Source organism: Rhinoraja longicauda, chromosome 6 (assembly GCF_053455715.1).
Source record: "Rhinoraja longicauda isolate Sanriku21f chromosome 6, sRhiLon1.1, whole genome shotgun sequence".
NCBI classification, from domain to species: Eukaryota; Metazoa; Chordata; class Chondrichthyes; order Rajiformes; family Arhynchobatidae; genus Rhinoraja; species Rhinoraja longicauda.
Window position 1 is genome coordinate 46,413,539 of NC_135958.1, and position 21,989 is coordinate 46,435,527.

General features: G+C 40.8%; 1 protein-coding gene across 2 annotated transcripts in view; it reads right to left on the reverse strand.

Moving 5' to 3' along the window:
• The window catches only part of gas7b (growth arrest-specific 7b), a 530,610-nt gene that overhangs the window by 429,343 nt on the left and 79,278 nt on the right, over positions 1-21,989 (reverse strand). The window lies entirely within an intron of this gene.

Sequence of the window (21,989 nt, forward strand, 5' to 3'; positions counted from 1 at the left end):
CGGTGCAGGCAAGTTGGACCGAAGGACCTGTTTCCGCACTGTATCACTCTGTGACTCTAAAAACATTTTGCAGGGTTGTAGTCTCTCCTGCAATGTCTGCATCCCCACATCAAGTATGAAAACCCTCCACTATCTCTCCCAGATATCAACTCTTTGCATGTTAGCCTTGGCATGAAGCAACGTGGTAGGCCAGAGTGAATGGTAGTCTTGGGGTCCACAGTAACAATAACTGCTTTATAACTTAATTTTAGACACTTGCAAGGGATTTTGAGTGTTAGGAGTTTGACTAACAAGCATGAACAAACATCAAGTCAGATTCATTGGAAAAGGAGCTGTGCCCACTCATTAACGCTCACATTCCCCAGTGTGGATTGGTGTTGTTCTTTGTATATTCTTTACATTTACCCTGACTGAGCAACTCCTCTGATTGTGCTGATTTACCCTGCACAGTAACATGGCAGAGCTATTTGAGCCACTGCCTCACAGCTCCAGTGACCCACGTTCCAACCTGATCTCCAATACTGACTGTGTGGAGTTTGCACATTCTCCCTGTGACTGCATAGATCTCCACAAGAAGTTCCAGTTATTCCCACATCTGAGAAGTCTCTGAGTCAAAGATAGACACAAAATGCTGGAATAACTCAGCGGGACAGGCAACATCTCTGTAGAGAAGGTATGGGTGATGTTTCGGGTCGAGACCCTTCTTCAGACTGGTCAGTCTCTGAGTCAGTTGGTTAACAACTGTAAATTGCCTGCAGCAATAGAAGCTGGGAGGAATTAATGGGAATGTGGAGAGAACAAAATGGGTTGGGGTAAAATTAGTCTAAATGGATGTTTGTTGAAGGACCACAATATGCTGGAGTAACTCAGCGGGTCAGGCAGCATCTCAGGAGAGAAGGAATGGCTGACGTTTCGGGTCGAGACCTTTCTTCAGACACTGAAGGACCTTTAGATGTTGAAGGACCTGTTTCCGTGCTGGATCTCTGTGTTTATGACTCAAAAGTTAATCTAATCATATCTGGATGTCTGTCCTATACCAACCATCCCCCAAAATATCTGAAGAACTACCTAAAAATTGATCTTGAAACCCAAAAAGTGTATTTTGCAACCAGTTCTACAAGTCACTAAGAGAATTTTTACAATTATTACATCTGGGGTCATAGAAAAAGCAACACTCACAATCACAAACACGGGATAAACAGTAATGGTTGGTATTATACCAAATGTAGCACTGAAACACTGTTGCATCCTGAGGAGGCCAATTCATAATCTCTCCACTCTCTCAAGGCCAGTGGAAAACCTTCTGAATAGTAAAGATGAAAAACTGCAACACGAGATGTGCTTGTGAAAATATCAGAGACACAAGATTCTGCCTCGCTGTCCATGTGGCGTCTCGTAACATAATAAACTAAAGGGAATAACTACGCCAACGTTGCCATCATAACGAAGATAGACACAAAATGCTGGAGTATCTCAGCAGGTCAGGCAGCATCTCGGGAGAGAAGGAATGGGTGACGTTTCTGGTGGAGACCCTTTGGTCTCGACCCGAAACGTCACGCATTCCTTCTCTCCCGAGATGCTGCCTGACCCGCTGAGTTACTCCAGCATTTTATGTCCACCTTCGATTTAAACCAGCATCTGCAGTTTTCCTCCTACACATACTGCCATTATAAAGTTTTGCCATCCCATAGAAGCAGAAATCTCCCAAGCTTAAGTGATAATATAGATGTAAAATATGTACATTTTAATTAGAAACCCGTTAATGGCTGATTGCAAATGAACCGGGGCCTTGTCGCAGAGATGGTGATGTGGAATGGATGACAGCGTTTAAAGGAATCTTAATCTGTGTGATTGCATTGTGGGAGGGAGTGCTCAACATTCCTAAATCCTTAACAGGGAGTTATTCACAGCTAAAAGACAACTCACATGAGATTGATGAGAACGGGCTGTAAATAAATGGCAGTCGACAACATTTTTCCAAGCTTTTCAAATTGAAAATATTCTGAGAACTATTTGTTTCGTGAACGAAAATGTTAAAATAAGCAGGCTTTTCTGCCTTTTTCTGCCATCTGCACCCCTCCCCCTTCCACTTCGACCCACACTCTTCCACCTCCCTGATATGCAATTTCATAAGTTATTTTCACAAATAGCTCCCAGAATCAGTCTATGAAACTCACAATGCCAGATACTGTTAGCTTCCAACAGATGGGAATTACATCACATTTCTTAGCAACAAGGAGCATTTTGTAAAGCTGCCTCTCAAAAATCATGTTAATCGCTTTGACCTTTAATAGGTCTTTGGGTCCCAATGGGTGATTTCTCCTTAATGCTTTTACTGTAGAGTGACTGCAATCAGTCCTTCCTTGTTTCTCTTTTAGTTAAACAACAGGAAATGGTGGGGGGAAAAAATCATTTAGCTTATTCAAAAGCTCTTACTAATACCAATTAATTATTCAGAAAAATAATATTACATTTAATTATATGGATATGATCCATTTCAATGCTGGTCATTTCTAAATCATCAAGAGACTTCACTGACCTCAATTAAAGCACTTGACATTTGATAAAGTATAAAGGACGGTGAGATTTACATTTCCAGAGGAATAAACTTCAATCGCCTGGATATTGAACCCTGGCTAACTGTGCTAAATGCATTATCCAGTAATGCCAGCACAAAGCACTCTGCTTCCAATATTCAGAGGCACAGGAGAACAGACCATTGCTGCCGAGAGATGGACACAAAAAGCTGGAGTAATTCAGCGGGAAGGGCAGCATCTCTGGAGAGAAGGAATGGGTGACGTTTCGGGTCGAGACCCTTCTTCTTATTCCTTCTCTCCAGAGATGTTGCCTGTCCCACTGAGGTTTTGTGTCTATCTTTGGTTTAAACCAGCATCTGCAGTTCCTTCCTACACATTGCTATCGAGAGGCTTTCAACGTGGTAACTTCAGAGGATGTAATTCCACCAAGCATCTTCTATGCTCACCGAGGAAAAGCAGTTGTCCTTTTTGTCCTTTCAGCCCTTTGCACCAGTTAATTAGATCATGGTTGATGTCTGCATGAATTCAAATCTAATGCAAAATATTACAAAGTGTAAAACTGATTGAGCTCCTACTGGAGTACGACAGCCTCTTCAATTGCCCAAAGGGATGCCTAACGTAGAGTGATCCTGGATTGTAAAACTAATGCATAGATTTTACATCTCTCTCTTTTCCTAATTCCCCACGCATATCGCTGGGAACCAAGTAAACTACGGACGCTAATTCTGGCTCTTTGACCTTGGGTGGGTGGGGACTGTGTGCATCTGCACCAACAAAATACCATCTGAGGTGTGTCAACATATTTAGAATGAACCATTCTGTATGGTAATGTGCATGAATTAGTTAATACATTTGCAGACATTACCAAGATTGCTGGAGTTGTGGACAGCATGAAAGGCTGTCAAAGTAAGCAGCCGGATATAAACCAACTACATAAATGAGGTGAAATTGCAGGTGGAGCTTAATCCGAGCAAGTGTGAGGTGTTGCACTTTGGGAGGTCGACTGTCAGGGGAAAATATACAATTAATGGCAAGTCCTTTGATAGCATTGATGTGCAATAGATTTTGGGGATTGGGCCGATAACATCCTGACAGTGGTATCACAAGTAGATAGAGTGCGAAAGAAATGTGTAGGAAGGAACTGCAGATGCTAGTTTAAACCGAAGACAGACACAAAATGCTGGAGTAACTCAGCGGGACAGGCAGCATCTCTGGAGAGAAGGAATGGGTGACGTTTCGGGTCGTGACTGAAGAAGGGTCTCAACCCGAAACGTCACCCATTCCTTCTCTCCGGAAATGCTGCCTGTCCCACTGAGTTACAACAGCATTTTGTGTCTATCTAGAGTGCTAAAGAAGGTGTATGCTCACCATCAATTTTCAGGGCATTGAGTATCAGAGTCAGAAAGTCATGTTACAGTTTTATAACACTTTGATTAGGCTGCAATTGGAGTATGCATATTGTTCTGGTCACCCCATTACAGGAAAGATGTGGAGGCTTTAGAGAGAGTGGAGAAGGGATTAACCAGACTAATGTGGATACAAGGAACTACAGATGCTGGTTTACAAAACAAGACTCAAAGTATCTTTGAAGTGACTTCACAGTCTGAAGAAGGTCCTGACCCAAAACATCACCTATCCATGTTGTCCAGACATGCTGCCTGATCCGCTGAATCGTTCCAACATTTTGTGTTTTTTCTAACCAGAATTATGTCTGGGTTAGGCCATGTTAGTTACAGGTAGAGGTTGGACAGACTTGGATTATTTTCTCTGGAATGCCAGAAGTTGTGGGGAGATCTATTAGAAGCATAAAAATTATTAGAGGCAGAGATAGGGTAGATAGTCAGAACCTTTTTCCCCAGAGTGGACATGTCGAAGATTACCTGCTTTAAAATGAGTGAGAAAAGCCTTTATTACATGAAGGGAACGTTCTGCTAGGAATGGTGGTGGTGGCAGATACGATATGGTGGCGGAGGCGTGTCTAGGAGTCTTTGAGATGGACTCATGGAGAAGCCATGAATGGAGGCGTATGGATCATGTATAGGCAGATGAGGTTAATTTAATTTGGCAGTATCTTCGGCACAGACATTATGAGTTGAAGAGCCTGTTCCTGGTGCAGTATCGTTCTATGTTCTATGTTATAGTGGGCAAGGGGTTAGGAGCACATAATAAATACACACCAAAATAGGTGAGGGAATGAGATCAATAGCATTGTTTTGACAGCAGTACAAACCCAATGGGCTGAATGCCCTCCTTCTATGTTATAAAAATATAAAATATAAAATCTGTTTTAGTAATGGTAGTTGGGGAATAAATATCCCCAACCAACATTTACTAAATCAAATGACTTGTTGATAATTATTGTTGATTTTCATGGTGCGCAGTGCAAACTGGTACTCCACGTTACAATGCTGACGACCCGCCAATGGTCTGCATAACAAACACACTTTGGAATGTCCTTAAACCATAAAAGTCAATATATAAATGCAAATGTTTCTATTTCCATATTTGAAATTATATCGTGGTGTTCAATTCAAAAAGTAGTAGGGCCATAATTCATGAAAATGAATACAAAAAGGCATGTCTAAATTGGCAACCAGTAACAAGATGCTAATAATAAAATCAACTCTATGTGCTTATTTGTAGCACAATCACATTGAGCACCTTAATTCATTGTGAACAGTGTCAGTAATGTCAGATTTATCAGACTCCTGGATAGGGCGGGCAGACAATATACAACTATTTCTGATTAGAATCCAGACCTCCAGTTTCACTTCACTAGGCAGTACAATATTGATGGCATAGTTTCATCCTCTGTTCTGTCAACCCGAGATGACATTAGGTATGGGCCAGCAGGTGCCAAACACAGCCTACACCTCCCACTGATTGCCTAGATTTTAGTCAGATTTTAGCAAGTGAAGATCAGCAGATTTATGGCCCATTAGTATTTTGCTCAATAACTCAGGGGTCTCCGGGTTAATAACAATGCTCTGACTTTTTTTTGTCAAGATTGAAATCATTTAAACTTGCAAAGACCCTCGATTTTCCCCTCATTTCACATGCCTTGGTGTACCAACAGATGATGAATCCTTTTTTTAATCATAGTTGATTTTTTAAATCATAGCTAATAGACCACCTAATAGACCATTATAGGTGGTCTATAACCCACCTCCTTATAGAAGTATAAACTGAGCCCGGGCGATTCAGCATTGACTAAATTGCCTAGTGCTTTTGCACAAAATCTTGGAGTTATTTTAACAATTATAATACTAGAATGCAAAAAGACAACAATAACCACTTGCATTAATTTTTGTGTAATCTTCAATCCCCTGCATCTGATTGGGAATAGCACACTTCCATTCAGCTTTACAAGGTGCAAATACCAACACTAATGAACCCGACTCCATCATAAGAAGGGCAACTGGGCTGTGAACCTGTCCTGACATTGATTGTGGTCCAGATCCCACGAACAAAACCATTACAAGATGAACACTAAAAGCTGGAGTAACTCAGCAGGTCAGACAACGTCTCGGGATAAAAGGAATAGGTGAGGTTTCGGGTCAAGTCCCTTCTTCAGACCCGACCCGAAACATCACCTATTCCTTTTCTCCAGAGATTATGTTTAAACCAGCATCTGTTCCTTCCTACACATTACAAGATGGATGTCAAGATATTGTACATTAAGATCTATCTACTGGACGGAGAACCACCCTCGTAACAAAGATATAAAAAGAATGGAAAATGATTCCAGAGAATCGTTAGTTCAGGGCCGATTTCCATTTGGGTGTCAAACACATGAAAGGGTGTCTATTTTATTATTATTTTGAATGGAGTAGAGTGACAGGAGTAGCAGAATTTAAAGTGGGTAATACCATCCTCTCTGTCCTGTTTCTTTCTTCATCAATGAAGAGGTTTATAAGTGTTTAAAGCACCAGCTCTGATCAAAATTTCTCAACTTTTAATCCTTGGGTAGATTCAAGTTTTTTCTCAGCCCAAGTGCAACAAAATATCTTTCTGGGTGAATATTAAAAAAGGAAGACTCCTTATAGATAATTACTTCCAAGAAATGTATCCTCTATTACCTGATTTAATCTGGGCACGAGGAATGGGATTGCCCTGTATAGCCACAAGGAGCCAAAATGTTTTCATAAGGTCATAAGTTCCAGGAGCAGAATAAGGCCATTCGGCCCATCGTCTATTGGCTGACCTATCGTTCCCTCTCAACCCCATTCTCCTGCCTTTGCCCCATAACTCCTGACACCCTTACTAATCAAGAATCTAACAATCTCCACCTTAAAAATATCCATTGCCGGCCTCCACAGGCATTTAATTTCACAGCTTCACCACCCTCAAACGAAAAAAATTCCTCTTCGTCTCCTTTCTAAAGGTATGTCCTTTTATTCTGAGGCTATGGCCTGTGGTCCTAGACTCTCCTATTAGTCGAAACATCCTCTCCACATTCACTCTAGCCAGGCATTTCACTACTCGGTAAGTTTCAATGAGGTCCCCCCTCATCTTTCTAAACTCCAGCAAATCCAAGCCCAATGCTGTCAAACACTCATCATATATTAACCCAATCATACCTGGGATCATTCTCATAAACCTCCTCTGGACCCTCTCCAATGCCAACACACCCTTCCTCAGATATGAGGCCCAAAACTGCTATGTCATATGGAAATACATATATGAAAATGTGGATTCCATTACATTCAACCTAACCTATCATTCCCTCTCTTCTCACTACTTATTGTTTGATGACCAAGGTAATAATGTAAAGCTCTGAAATATTTATCTACACAGGTCTGGTAAAGGCTGGTAGGACATTGCTGCTAATGCCTCAGCTATAGACTACCATTTTACCATATTGATCTTTTTACTCAATTCCATACATTTCTATCATCATAAATCTTATTCCTTACCAAGTTCATTCAGATTTAAATTTCCATGTATTAATAAATGAGGCTAATCAGAATTTCTCCACAGTTTTTTGCTTAATTTTTTAAATCTCACTTGAGGAGAAAGAAAACCACTACACGCACTATTGAGAACACTGGTCTGTATTGAGATTAGAGGAAGTCTGATCTCTTAAATAGAGCACAAAGCCAAAGACAGAGCAAAATCAGTGCATCTTTGTTGAACCTACAGACTCCTCAAATGGCTCTCTCAGGCCCTGTTAAATCTAAATACTGCAGCTAAATATATTCACTTTGCGGGTTTTTTAAAACCTGCAGTGAGCAAAGGACTCTACTAATCAATTGCACATTTCTCAACAGATTTGTAGTAATGTCATCACAATTGTTAATGCGTGCATGAAATCCACGGGGATATCCAATATAATCTTGAGGCTAAGTTTCCCACACTAAATCACCAATGTCATTATGCTATAGTTTATCACAAACATAGAACAGATGGGAAACTTAAAACATGACTTGAAATAATTTGTTCTACAAAAAAGTGAATTAGCTATTTTTTAACATGCATTTGCTTAATCGATAACTTATCGCGATCCTTGCTTAAATACACCATCACAGGGTTGATTCTGACTTTCGCACTGATGCCAAGATATTTTCGACACTAACCTGACCTGGGAGTTGTACAGAATGATTATAACATCAGGGGGCTCCACATTTTTGCTGGAAGCATTACATTCATTGAGGGATATAATTCACTGACAGACTAATTCCAAATCCAAAAACTATTTGGTGTTATTTATTAATAAAATAGTCAAGGGGAGATGTGCAGCACAAACATAACATTGAAGGTGGCTGTCAAAGCTGGGCCATTCTGTTAGCTTTGCAAAAGTTGCCTATCGAGCCCTGGCAAGACCACATCTGGAGTATTGTGTACAGTTTTGGTCTCCTAATTTGAGAAAGGACATCCTTGTAATTGAGGCAGTGCAGCGTAGGTTCACGAGATTGATCCTTGGGTTGGCGGTACTGTCATATGAGGAAAGATTGAAAAGGCTAAGCTTGTATTCACTGGAGTTTAAAAGGATGAGAGGGGATCTTATGGAGACATATAAAATTAGAAAAGGACTGGACAAGGAAAAATGTTCCCAATGTTGGGCGTCCAGAACCAGGGGCCACAGTCTCAGAATAAAGGGGAGGCCATTTAAAACTGAGGTGAGAAGGCAGTATTTCACCCAGAGAGTTGTGAATTTGTGGAATTCTCTGCCACAGAGGGCAGTGGAGGCCAAATCACTGGATGGATTTAAGAGAGAGTTAGGTAGAGCTCTAGGGGCTAGTGGAATCAAGGGATATGGGGAGAAGGCAGGCACGGGTTACTGATTGTGGATGATCAGCCATGATCACAATGAATGGCGGTGCTGGCTCGAAGGGCCGAATGGCCTCCTCCTGCACCTATTTTCTATGTTTCTATGTTACTGTTCACTTGTACCTACAGGGTGAAAATAAACCTAGCCTCAGGCAGATTCGATGGGCTAGTAATTAATATTGTATGTTTTTTTTTAAATGTGTTAGTTGTTACTTGTTGTCATTTAAACATTCTGGCACTGAATAAAAACCTTTATAAAGTTTTTGTAGGACTTCAATTTTCTGGGAGATTCCAAAGCTGACATGTTTCAAACGTTTGCAATTTCCCCTCATTTCCTTTCTGTCTCATCTTTCTTAACCTTGTCATGTTTCCCTTGGTTTCTCTTTCTGCACCTGGATTAATTCTCATTCACTCAGCAATCCATCTCGCCCTTCAGCCAAGACTTTCTTAATTCATCAATTTAATTGGCGAAGGGGGAATCCTCCTCGTCACCCTGTGGCCTGCGTGCCCAGACCTACTCTTTCACTGGCAGGTCTTCATCAATTAGTATTTCAACAGTTTTGGGACAAAATAGTGCAGCAGCTAAGCTGAGAAGTAAAGGAGTCGAACAAATAATGGATACGATTAGTGCCTAAAAATAAAGACAGAAACTCTAGAAATAAAATATTCCAGCCGTACCTGGCCAAAACGTTATGGAATTATGTTTTAGACTGATGCCTTGCATCAGAACTTTAAGTTTTAACTTTCACCGATAAATTCAATTAAACAAAATCCGATTGCAGTTTTTATATACGTAAACAGCTTTTGTTATATGTTTTGTTACATGTCTTAGCACCTATTTCATTTGAGGTTCCATCCACTAGGAAATAGGAGTATGCATGTCCTGTATCAATACACGCTAGTGCCGATTTCATGTCCTCTACACTCAATAATCACATCAGGTGCCCACCTATTAATTACTTATCAGCAGAAATTAGATCAAATATCATGATTTACAATGTTTGTTAGTGACGTGAAAATCAAATGCGAAATCAAGACTCAAAATGCTGGAAACGCAGGTCAGGCAGCATCTGTTGGGAAAGAAAGAGTTCATATTTCATGTCAAAGATCTTTCTTCTTTCTTTCCCAGTTCTGACAAAGAGTCTTTGACCTGAAATGTCGATTCTGTTTCTCCAATGACTATTGCCAATGTTCCTGTTTACTTCAGATTGGATAGAGTTCAGTGTGAACCACTTTGCACTGATAACAATGAATCATTTTTATTTAAAGGGACATTACAGGGGCGTTGTTTTTCTACCTTATAAACATCCCACAGTTTCCTCTGTGATTTAATCAGAAGAAATTGTTTGCCACCCATGACATGAGGTGTGATTGCAAGCTTTGGCATATGTGTAGCCCGAATTTAAGCATGGCCCCCAGTTCATTTCAAGTATGATTTCAAGTTTCCCCTCCCTTCTTGATTTCCTGCCTCCTTCTCCATTCCTGTCTCCACATCTGAGTGATCCCATTCTTTGCAAAAGTTATTCCAATTGTCCCACTGTTTAAAGTGCTGGTTCCATCCGAAAACCTTTCGTTCAAAAGGTTGCCAGCAAGAATATGTATTTGTTTCTCATACAATCTTTAACACCGCCCACAGTTACTATGTGTAAATGCACAACAGATCTCAGAATCTCTCACACACACACAACTCCTTGCACATTCTGCACAGTAAAAAAAAATCATCCCCACCCCCACCCCACCACTTGGCCACGGAATAAATTGTTGTGGGTTTTCTGTGTTATGCAACTTGAGTTTTTATATCTGTTGGAATTCCCAAGCCTTCATTCTTTGCATAACTTAGTGAATTTGTTGGATTGTTATTATGTTCTCTGGTGTGACAATGTTAGATTTGCACATCAATTCTCCAATCTATTTTAAGAACTGGGTAACATCCCACATCAAATAAGTTATTTTCTCTTATTACAGAATAATGAATAATAAAGGGCAATTTAATATATTTTTTTAATTTACAAAGGTTATCCATAACATGAAAATCATTATTGTTCATAATAAACACTAAATCCTCTATGATCTGAAAAACGTCTGCAAAAATGCTTGATTAAAATATAATTGATTTTTGAGAACTATGATTGTCACAACTTTATCACAATAAAGGCCAATTCTGAAGTGACTAATCAACCACTTGGTAAGCCAGTTAAGAGTTTCTCTGATCATTTCTATTTTACCATACATAAGGTGAGCCCAATTTTCTTATTGTTAAAATAACAACATTTGGAGCTCCAAACTCTTCAATGCTAAGGGAACTATGACTTGATTCTCACTTACTTTTATTCTTGGAATATGTATTTTTGCTTTTTTATTTTCATCTCTTTCATCTGTCTTGAAACCAATACACATTCTTTGAGAGAAAGCAAATCAGCAGGAATTGGGCATCAATCTCCAGTGAGTGTTGCCGGGGGATTTATCTGCTGTACATCTCTCATGTCCATTGTGTACTCACTCAATCCACCTGCCACCTACCCACAACCTGCTGTGCCACCACAGATCCATGACGTGTAGGACGGAACTGCAGATGCTGGTTTACATCGAAGAAAGACACAAAAGACTCGAGTAACTCAGCGGGACAGGCAGCATCTCTGGAGAGAAGGAATTGGTGATGTTTCGGATTCAAGTCTTAAGCAGGGTCTTTGTCCGAAACGTCACCCATTCCTCTCCAGAGACGCTGCCCGTCCCGTTGCGTTACTCCAGCATTTTGTGTCTGTCCAGCTGTGTCAAGGCTGTGTGTGGCACAACCTCCAACCATGCTCTGAAATGTGCATCACCAACCATGCTCTGAAATGTTGGTGGCTGCCAGAAGACCAACTTTAGAGATGGACTGGAAGAACTGGTTTAGTTGAAGATTCTGTTGAATGACCCTGGAATCATATACTGTTTGCGTTCAAGCTTATTATATAGCAAAGTTGTTGGAAAGTAGGCATGCATTTTGTCATAAAAACATTGGACAGAAAACATAGTTTAACATTTTCTGGTCAACTCAATAATATTGTGCTATCAACAACTTCATCAGTATCTATCAGGAGATACATAACAGTGGCCAAAGGCTAACAATTAAAAGGAACAGAAGAGAGGCAAAAAATGTTGAAGTAACTCACGGGGCAAGCAGTATCTCTGGATAGAAAGAATGGGTGACGTTTCGGGTCAAGACGTTTTGAAGATGGGTCTCGACCCGAAACGTCACGCATTCCTCCTATCCAGGGATGCTGCCTGTCCCGCTGAGTTAATCCAGCATTTTGCGACTCTCTTCGGTGTAAATCACCATCTGCAGTTCCCGCCCACATAATTAAAAGGCACAACATCATTTCAAGCCTTTGAGATACTTTTACCAACCTAACTGGAGAGATAAATTCAAAAAGGTGTTGGGGCAAGAGGACTTTTGAGACGATGATGTTAAATCTTACCTAAGGCATTACTCAGGCAAATACTCAGCATACTTTGAGATCATTCAAACACATTCTAAGGATTGAACTGCAAGTTTAATTAAATATCTTGATAGCAGTGTAACCATTGATTTTTTATAAGCAAATCAAACTCAATTTATAGAACATAAAATAAAATGGTACAGGTTATTAGTCTGCTGCCAAAGCAATTTTTAATTACTTAATTACTTAATTACTTAATTCCTGGAATCGCAAGAAATTGAGTATAATGACTCATTCAAGACTGACATACTCTCCATGCATAGTTCTCCATGCATGATATCCGCGAAAGTGATTGATAGTCCTCATGATGCAAGAAATATTTGATAATGTTTACTAATATGAAATGTTATGAAGTGAACTGTCAAAAATGCTCACATTTTTGACGGCTCAAAAATATGAAATATTATTTTGAATTTAGAAATAATATTTCTGCTTTTATGCAGGGATTACATGAGAAAACATTGTTTTTGGAAACTTAAAACAACCTAAGTAAATGATAAAATGGTAACATTGAATTACATTAAAATGCAAATAAATTCTCATTAGATCCACTTTACATAAACAGAGATGTATATCTTTATTGACAAATTAAAGGGATGATTAGACAATTGAAGCAAAACTAGAGACATCTATACCTTTGATATTTATTTAACAGTCCTTGTTGAAGAATTTTTCCAACTTTTTCTGCCCATGACAACATGGTACACCACCAACCTGTCCTCAGGTATCTTTCCAAACCCATACATTATTTTTTACCAAACCCCTGTGCTAATATTCTACCGAATCCCCATCATTGCTGGGCTCCAACTTCATTGTTCTTAGTCACAATTCTCTCAGTTTCCTTCGTAGTCATGGAGTCCCACAGTATGAAAAGAGGCCCTTCGGCCCAACGCCCACACCGACCCACATGCCTCATCTACACTAGCCCCCCCCCCCCCCCCCCCCCGCCTGCGTTTGGCCCGTATTCCTCTAAACATATCCTATCCATGTACCTGTCGAAATATTTTTTAAATGTTTTGATAGCACCAGCCTCAACTAACTCCTCCAGCAGCTCGTTCCATTCACCTGCCACCCTTTGTGTAAAAGGTTGCCCTCAGGTTCCTATTAAATCTATCCCCCTCACATAATTCCCTCTTCCTTCTCTCACCCTTCCCTTGCTCACGCCATCTAATTCCTCCCTTTACTTTCACCACTTGATATGAAACAATACAGTGTTTAGTCTAGTGCAATGTGTTAATTAGTTTAGTTTAGAGATACAGTACAGAAACAGGTCCTTCAGCCCTCTGAGACCGCACCGACCAGCATCGGACCATGTTCTCCGGTGCTGCAAGCGCTGTAAGCACCGTAAGGCAGCAACTCTACCATTGTGCCACCTTACCGCCCGTGGTTAATAACCATAAAGTCAGAGAGCCATGCAGCATGAAACAGGCCCTTCAGCCCGTCATCCATACCCTAGTTGTCTGTGCCTGGCCCATGTCTCCAAACTTTTCCAATCCATGTCCAAGAGTCTTTTGTAGAATGTTTATTCATTCAGTCTTTTTAATACCTTTCAAGAATTAAGAAAAGCAATGACATTAGAATACATAAACGCTGCCTTCAAACACTCTCTCTCTTGTCACCTACACAGATTTACCCACTAAACTTTTCAGGTTTGAGGTGACCTATCAACCTGCTTCATGTCTACAAGCCACAACATGATATTCTCCAAGAGTACTCTTACATATAGAGTACTCTTCCTGAGTACTCTTACATATAGAGTACTCTTCCTGAGTACTCTTACATATAGAGTACTCTTCCTGGGTACTCATACATAAAGAGTACTCTTTCTGAGTACTCTTACATAGAGTATTCTTTCTGAGTACTCTTACATATAGAGTACTCTTCCTGAGTACTCTTACATATAATCTGGCAATTCCTATATGATTTTTAAAACCCAGATTTTATTAGAATTGCAATATCCTCAAACAACAACATTTGCGATCAACAATGGAAACATCGCACCAAAATAGACAGAATATTGAGGTGACAGAAGGCATAAAATAGAGTCCTAAATTAATGGAGTTGCTATTAATGTCTCTGTTGCCATGGTTGATTGTTTTTAAGGTATCCATAGTGTAACGTATTAAACACTAATGCTCACAGCAACTGTATATTCCCCCTCATGCCCATTGGTTCAATGGTTGAAACTCTGCCCCCTGAACCAGGGGCTGTAAATTCTAGTCTTGCTCGTAAGAGCTTCTGCCCTCTCAGTGCACGTTAAGCTGATCTGCGTTCTCAGGGAACTCGAAAAGATTTCATGCCACTATTTGCAGCAGTCTATGGAGGTGATCTGGTGTGCACTGCATGATAAGGTCATGGAAAATGATTTAGTAATAACTGGCAGAAGGGAATGAAATCAATACATGAAAAGGAATATTTTTTTAAGGGGAACGAACAAGTTAAGTAGCCTCATCAAATGGATGGTGCAGGCACAAAGGGCTGGATATGTTGCATCTTACCATCCACTCTCAGCTCAGACACTGTTCAGTGTTCAGCTCGCGTCTGTTGGGACTAACTCAGTACACCCTCACATTCACAATAACGTGTCACTGTGTGCACAAGCCAATCAATGAGAGTAACTGCGTCACTCAGACACAGTGAGACACTCATTGAGACATTTCCTTGTCGCTTGCAGGACAATGCGATGTACAAACAGCACCCCAGCAATGTCAGACTCAGTGTCTGACCTTGGTGATGATGGTGCCTCGAAACTTAATCCCTTCCTCCTTGTCCGATGGACTCCTCTGATTTACAATCTGCTGATCAAGAAAGCATTCCTTCACACTTCCACTGATCTCCCCACCATGACCCCACCAGAAATGATTCATGCAGTATCAAAGAGCATAGTTCTCATCTCCTCTGTGTGAGCTAATCATTCCCAGAGCCCATCTTCTTGTGTCGGGAAGTAACAGCCAAGTCCATTGAAAGCTAACACCATTCAGTTGGCTGGAGTCTCTGCTTTTAATGCAGCACAAGCTGAGATTGTCACATTCCATGTTCTGCAGAGGAATTCAGGCTGCCGGAGGTATTGGAAGACGCTAACCATCAGGATGACCGAGGCACTGCACCAGGTGGCAAAACAGAGCTGCTGGACAGTCTCGGACAACATCCATGGTGGGAAATGTACCGCCGGCATTCCGGGTCCACACCCTTCACCTGGACTGAAGGAGTGGAGGGGACATGGCCAGAATAAAAAGAGGAGAGGGGTGGAGCAAAAGTTAATAGTGACAGGTGGATACAGGCGGGGGAGGAGGGGTTGACGGGCAGATATGGGGAGGAAGCAACTGGTGCTGGGCGCGAGACAATGGAGAACAAAAGAATGTAGATTCTGGAATCTAGGAGGAAAGGAAGGGGATGAGTGGATAAAATAAGGAGGGTGGTGGCAGATGGGAAACACAGAGGGAGCGGATGGGAAGAAGAAAGGGGATCCAATGGGAGGAGTGTGAGAGTGATGGGGAAGGGGAAGGGGAAAGAAAGTCACACTAGGCCCAATGCTACCCGGGTCATTGGAAATCTTCCCCTGTGAAAGTTCACACATTTCCATCAGCCCTGCTGGAGTTAATGGAGGAGAACTCCATGGAAGTTCCTGCACTAAACTTTAGTTTATGAGAGATTTGGAAACACTTTATTGTTCTTTCAACATGGTTGGTTGCATTGTTGATTAGGTGTGGATTTTAATTCAACACTCTAGTCAAAGGACACTGAGGTCAGTGATGAACATGCCTTCAGTGAAAGAACAGTTCTCTGAAAAATTAGCCTCGCCAACAGCCTGTCTGTCCTTTATACTTTTTTGTTATTTTTAGCATGTGTTAAAGTATGTTTTAGTGTTGCTTGGTTAGTTTTATGTGGGGGGTGGGGGGGGTTGGGGGAAACTTTTTTTCAATCTCTTATCTCGACGGAGATGCGATTTTTTCCTGTATCGTATCTCCGTCGTCACTGCGGCCTAACATCGTGGAGTTGGTGGCCTTTCCTGGAGACCGGCGGGTGCTCCAAGCCACGGGAGTCTGTGGGACTTTAACATCGCGGAGCTTGCGATCACTTTGCCGGGGATCGAAGCTCCAACCGCAGGGCCTGTGGACTTTAACATCGTGAAGCCCGCGGTCTCTGGTAAGAAGAGGCTGATTCGGGAGCTCCATGCCGCAGAGAGGGTTTTAACCGCCCCGACACGGGAGTTTCGATCACCCCGACGGGGGCCGATCGTCGGCTGCGGGGGCTTTGATCGCCCAGACTGCGGATGGTTTGATTGCCTCGACCGCGGGAGAACAAAGAGGAAGAAGCTTGAACTTTATTACCTTCCATCACCGTGAGGAATGTGGAATCCACTGTGGTGGATGTTTATGTTAACTTTTATGTGATTGTGTGTCTTGTTGCTTTTCACTTAGTATGGCTGTATGGGAACTCAAATTTCACTGTACCTTAACTAGTACATGTGACAATAAACTGACCTTGAAACCTTGACTCCTACTTTCCTTGTCCTCTTCCTGTTCTGTGGCTGCTAACTTGCTTAGGTTAGCAAGACCTAAGCATCTGAGACAGTGAGGCTATGCTGCACGCATCCAGACATAAGAATGCTGGCACCTGCTCTACTGCCCCAGCTCACCACATTGTCCTTCTGATTTATTTTACTGATTGTAAGCCTCCTTGTCACCTTCCCATCAGCTAACAATGAACTCAGCTGAGGAATTCTACATTTCCTTATCATCGTCTGCATTGATCTGTCGTTTTCACACCTTATTCTTCCATATCTGTAGACTCCATCTCCCCTGACTCTCATTCTGAAGAAAGGTCTCGATCCATTCCTTCTCTCCAGAGATGCAGCCAGTCCTGCTGAGTTATTACTCCAGCATTTTGTGTCTATCTTCACATAACACCGACATACATCCATCTACCTCTGCACCCACACAGCATTACTAAACTTCACAAAGCATTCAATTTCCTGCACGCATGCTGGCTTTTTCGGATGGCTTCCATTTTTTTTAAAGATGTAGAGTCATTCTCTAATTATACAGGTTAACAACTTGTCAATGAGATGCTATCAGGGAAGCCTCCTGTGGAGGGCTTTTCGAAGACACTATTAGCCACTCCCTTTCCTCACAGGTGACCCTGCTGTACCCCTCCCCCCCTCCCAACTATGCTGCACTCTTAAGGGAATGGTAATCAAAACAACGATGCCTGAGGGGAAGGGGAGAGGATGACTGCAGGGTTTTGGTGAAACTTTGAACTGAAATCCTTCTGCCTCACTGCACCAGATGATGTCAATTGCCACAAGGTCTGAACAAGCCATATGGCATCTTTTTTTTAAACACTGTAAATCATTCAGGAATAAATCTGCAAGTAAATGATAATCTTTTTAAATAGTGCAGGTGGAAGTTGCATAGGGCTCAGATCTTACATGCTGCCCAATGATGGATTCTTCATGCAGTTTTAACATGTGGTTTCAGCTGCATTATTGAAACCCCAGTTTGGTAACTTCGACAATAAAACAGAATTGTCACTGATTGATGTAACCTCCCACCCATCTTGTATTCTTCCAGAGTGTAAATCATCGTGCCCACTAATGCTCTTTCCACTGCTGTAACCCATATGCCTTGCACTACAAATGTAACGGAAACAGGGGGCCTGGAACTTCCTGGATGAATGCACTATAAGTTCAAAGCCACCCAAACTTGTAACTATTTTAATATATTCTGAAATTGGATAATGCTGTACCTTTTCAGTGTATTCCATCTGATGTTAAGGCTGTGTAGAATGCTCCTGCTATAGAGGATGCAGTGCTAGAGCAACTCAGTGGGTCAGGCAGCGTCTCTGGCTCAGCTACTGCCAATATCTATGGCCTTCACAGCGAGTTGTAGGTGATTCCAGTGCTTGTTCTAAATTCAGTGTTCAAGTCCCACTCCAGCAATAAAATTCCTGTCATACACTCCAGTGAAGTGCTGAGAGATGCCAATATTTGAAGGAGTCATTCATCTGAGGCCCCATCTGTCCTTTCAGCTGATCATAACAGATCCCAACGCACAATTTTAAAGAGTCATTACCAGGCTCCTGGCTAACATTGTTCTCTTTGTCAGCATTAACAATAATATGGTCATTATCACATTGCTTTAGTGGGAGTTTGCTGGAGTCAAAAAGACAGTCATGTTTCCAATATTACAACACTGAATTCACATCAAAAAACACTCCACTGCCTTAAAAGTGCTTGGGAATGTTCCAAAAGGATAAGAACATAAATCTAAGCCTTCTCCTTTGCACCAAAGTCTTTGCCTCAGTATTGCCAAATACACAAGGAAACCGCTAGAATTTTTGTGCAGATGAAGTCAGTTTACAATGATCATTTAATTACAATGAGAATTAATTATATTGCTAACAATTTCACCAATTCTCAGCAAAACCGCAAGACTGGATGTCTACCAAGGTTCAAGTAATTTATAGAGAAGGTTACAGAGAAGGTTGATGGAAAAAGTTCCTATAAAGTGCTTTGACCACTAACCAATTGCCACAAGGATTTCAAGGCATGCCTTGTGAGCTGTGGGTTCGCAGATGCTGTGGCCAGATGTACACTAGGGTAAACTAATCTGACTTCCATCCTAAATGCCTCATTTGTACAGTTTAGCGCTCTCCAGTGAAATGTAAATCAATAATATCTGTTGGTCGATTTGTACAAAAGAATAATTAGCCTAAAAAAGATAATTTTTAAACTAATTTTAAATCGCAATTCCATTAAATATTTTTTGCAATATTTTGTCTGTTTTACTTTAATCGTTTGTATTCACTGGTTTGTTAGACAATATTATTTTTCCATATCAATTCTCAAGCCTGATTCAGCTAACTTTATGGCTTTTTCTTCACTGTCCTTCAGAAGGTGGCAGCAAGCCATCTTTTTGACTCACTGCAGTCCTTCTACTCAAGGAGCTCCTCCCTGCTGTGGGCGAGGGGCCTCCAGGATGAAGACCCAGCAACGATGGAACAACAGCAACATATTTCCAATGTAGAGGACATGTCAGTTGAGGGAAATCTACAGTTGGTGGTGTTGCCCTCGTCCATCTTGGTGACAGTGGTCAGATTAGCAGATTAGCCTTGATGAGTGAGTGCACTGCACTTTGTGGATGGTACTTATTGTATCTGCTTTTGATGGAATGTATCTTTAAGTCAGTATCAGAAAACAGAGTCTCGATCAAATAGATTGTTTTGTCCATAAATGAGTTGATTTTCTTGAGTACTTTCAGGGCTGCACTCAACTGTGCACGTGGAATGTAACTAGAGGTGCCAACTATCTCAGTCCCAAATAAGGGACAAGGCAACGTCACCGCCAACGTCAACGTGACCTCACCCAGCCAGCGGCCACGTGCTCCCGCTCCACCAATGGTGGCCGCCCGGGCTGGGCCCAGAGATGCTGTCTGACCTGCTGAGTTACTCCACCACTTTGTGTCTATCTTCGATGTAAACCAGCATCTGCAGTTTCTGTCAACACATTGTGTCTATCTGTCTTGCAACCAAATATACTTTGCTGTTTTTCTTTTTGTACGTACATAAAATCCAAATAATGTTTATGACTGTATGTCAGAATGGGAATGCAAAAATGAAGGTATGAAGTTGCTAATTCTTCGGTCTTTACATTCCTGACTTGAAGTAATGACTTTAATTTTAATATGATGTAAATATGACAAAAATGTACACGATAAAACAACTCAATTATTAAATAAAGGAGCAAATTAAAAAAGGAGACTGGAATTAAATCATTATTTGTAGCCAGACTGAACAGTTGTGGATGAGCTTTAATGTGACTAAGATTGTAATGAGGTGGCAAGCTGCAGATTCCTTCTGTCGATGTGAATCATCAACGCTCATTAATACAACAAAGGACATTTTTTGAGCACACGTGTAGTCTCGAGGCAGTTGTATCTAAACAACACAAAATAAATAATGAAAGCTGGGTTATGGCAACTTTCTTAATCCCATTCCATGCCTCTCTTTCATCACAGTTGGTCGCCCACTGCTAAAATCAGCAGGCCCAGTTTTAAGTGCAAGTAAAACATAGCAGGTTGTGTAATTTATTCACATCTAATTAATGAACCATGACAGATTGTGTTTATACCTCAGCAATCATAACTACAATGAGAGTACACTGTATAATTTACTGGTATTGATGTACGTTAGTGAACAACAGTGTTGTCGGGAGAAAAAAAAATCAACTGGAAAGCCCAAAGAAATTCATAGCCACAAGCAAAGTCATAGCACTCGTATGACTGAACTTATTTTCTCGTTTCATCTTGGAATTTGTTCTTAGCAATGATAACATAGATCTCAGAAAGTGCTCTTAGAAACCATAAGCACATGGCAAATAGTGTGACTATTTTATGCACCACAAAAATAACATGAATCAAATTTCAATGTTATTACATATCATATCCAGAGTATGGAATTCATTTCAAAATAGACCATTTAAATTTTTTAAATGTCTTGAATGTTAAAAGCAAGTTGAACTTCTGTTATCCACATAATCTGCTGTAACTAGATCAACATCACAAGCACAATAAATAAATAATTAATCTGTTGATAATCAAGAGGAATACATAGCGACACTATGTTATTTGATGGTCTTAAATAAAATTCATGCTTGTTTCATTCAAAGTCTCAACAGTACAGCTAAAAATTGAATCAAAATTCATAAAGAAAATCAGACTTATTGATGCACATGGTGAACAGACACCAGTTTTCCAAAAAGATTAATGTACATGTATAACATAAGAAATCCGCATATTTAATAAGGCCCTTTGTATGATCTTTGGGTGTCCCAGATCACTTTATAACCCATCAAGTACTTTTTACTATTGCAATAAAAAACACAGCAGCCAATTTATACACATCAATCTCCTTTAAACAATAAATGAACAAATTACCTGTTTTCCATGTTAGTTAAGCAACAAATAAATATTGATCAGGATGCTGGGAGAAGTCTCTCACTAAGCTGCTGCTTTATGTTTGATTGACTAATTTCATTTGGCAAGTGCAGGTTATATATCATTGCAACATGTCCTCAGTTCTACACCAAAGTACCAGCCTAACTAATGCTTTTGATGGGCATATGTTGCCACATACAGAAGGCTTGGATCCATGAGCCTAGTGTGCCACAGGACACTGAACAATCTATTCTCTAATTCTGTATGTGGTCAGTCATAGAAACATAGACAGAGAAATCATTGATATGAAAAAGGAAAAGATTTAAAAAGCACAAAGGGAAAGATAATTATATTTTACTTTTGCCTTAATTGAATGTTTTAAAATTATGCATAGCTGTATGAGGATTTTGAGTTATTACAATTAGTGATAGCTCTCACATCCAACAAAGCTTCACCCTCTGGGTTGTTGACTATCTAAGGCTCTCTCTGTGTTTGGAGGTGAGGTTTTTCCAATGTGTCAACATCCGAGGCCCAGTCACTATCCAAAATGCAATAACTCAACGCGACAGCAGCATCTCTGGAGAGAAGGAATGGATCGAGACCCATCTTCAAACTGAGCTCAGTCTAAAGAAGGGTCGCAACCTGAAGCGGCACCCATTCCCTCTCTCCAGGGATGCTACTGAGTTACTCCTGCATTTTGTGTTTATATCTTCGGTGTAAATCAGCATCTGCAGTTCCTTCTTGCACATCCAAATTGCAATGCTCAT